Source organism: Manis javanica, chromosome X (genome assembly GCF_040802235.1).
Source record: "Manis javanica isolate MJ-LG chromosome X, MJ_LKY, whole genome shotgun sequence".
In the NCBI taxonomy this organism is placed as follows: Eukaryota; Metazoa; Chordata; class Mammalia; order Pholidota; family Manidae; genus Manis; species Manis javanica.
The window spans coordinates 128,561,321-128,562,775 of record NC_133174.1 but is presented as its reverse complement, the minus strand read 5'-3'; the positions used below and the strand labels follow the sequence as shown (position 1 = coordinate 128,562,775).

The window sequence follows — 1,455 nt, the reverse complement described above, 5'->3', positions numbered from 1 at the left end:
ATAATAATAAGTACCAAACATCAAATCCCCTGCTCTAGGTCAGCTGCTGTTCGGTGTGCTTATATGCTCAATTTTTGAGGTAACTGAAGGTTAACTTTCACAGCTCTATTACCTCATTTTGAGCCTCATTGTAATCTTCCAAGGTTGATTTTATTATCTTATTTTAAAGATGTGTAGACTGAGGCACAGATATATTAAATAACTTGCCAAGAGTCACATAGCAAGTAGTTGCTGACCCAGGATTCATACCTCACTCCGTCTGACTTTTCAGTCCACATGTTAAACGCTGAGCCAAGTGGGCACCCCTTGGCCATGGTCTGCGATTTTCAGATGCTCCCACAAGTATGCCTAGATTTGCTCCTTTACTAGTCTAATAGCTCTTTGCCCGTTTTGTTTGGGAGAATCTTAGAACCATGCCTGGGGCTAGTGTCCAGGCCTTACCATAGGCTCTGTGAAGTAGTGGGAGGAGTTTGACTTTCACAGCCCATTGTCCTCCAGTAGCTCATCCTTTCCACAGCTGACCAGCCGGCAGGTGGCCTGCTGACGTTACCCTACAGAGGACCTGTACTGCAAACTCCTTCACACTGAGGTACTGGCAAGTTTACGGATCAGGTTTCTAAGGATGATTGCATTTCAGAGGAGAAGCAATTTATTTGCGATGTCATTTTATTCCAGAGGGAGAGGGCTGGCTCACTAGTGGTGAAACCTGTAGCGTGCTTGGCGTGTGTGCAGGGGAGGAAGAGGGAGAGAGAGTGGCACACTCCTCACCGGGGTGCAGTCTTGTTCTGTAAAACCCTCATTCCTGTCAATGCCTTTTCAGTTTCACCCACTTCACTCCCTTTAATCATGCAGTGAAGAAGAGAAATGAGAAATAAGTTTGTCTCCTCTGTGAATGGCCTTGAAGGAAGCCATGTGTCCTGGTACTTAGAGAACTGGGCAGAATCCAATGATAACAGCTAATATTTAATAGCATTTAGTATATGTAGGATGCTGTTTTAAGTGCTTTATATATTCACTAAATTGCTTAATCCTCACAATGACTTTAACAGGTAGGTACACTTCTATTTTTATTTTTTTTTATGGAATGCTTCACAAATTTGTGTGTCATCCTTGCGCAGGGGCCATTGTAACCTTCTCTGTATCATTCCAATTTTAGTCTATGTACTGCCAAAGTGAGCATGTTGGTATACTTATTATTATTATTACCATTTTACAGATTTAGTTGCTGAGGCACAGAGAGCTAAGGTACCTTGCCGAAGATCACACACCTAGGAAGTCACAAAGCCTGCCTTATAAACCCAGGCAGTGCAGCCCTAAAGTGTGTGAGTGGTCATCACACCTTCCTACCTCAGGGAGAGAATGGGGCAGAGTGTGATCTGCAGATCTTTTGAGGACAGGCTGCCTGTGCTCTGACTCTAACTTGGTCTCAGGACTTGGTAGGCCTTTGACAAAGAC

The 1,455-nt window shown here is 44.0% G+C and overlaps 1 non-coding gene across 1 annotated transcript; it reads right to left on the bottom strand.

Annotated features, from left to right (window-relative positions):
- Positions 1–1,073: 1,073 nt before the first annotated feature.
- On the bottom strand, positions 1,074–1,180 carry LOC118972170 (U6 spliceosomal RNA). The gene has a single exon (XR_005061000.1). It is a non-coding gene; the product is annotated as a U6 spliceosomal RNA (small nuclear RNA).
- Between the last annotated feature and the right edge of the window lie 275 nt (positions 1,181–1,455).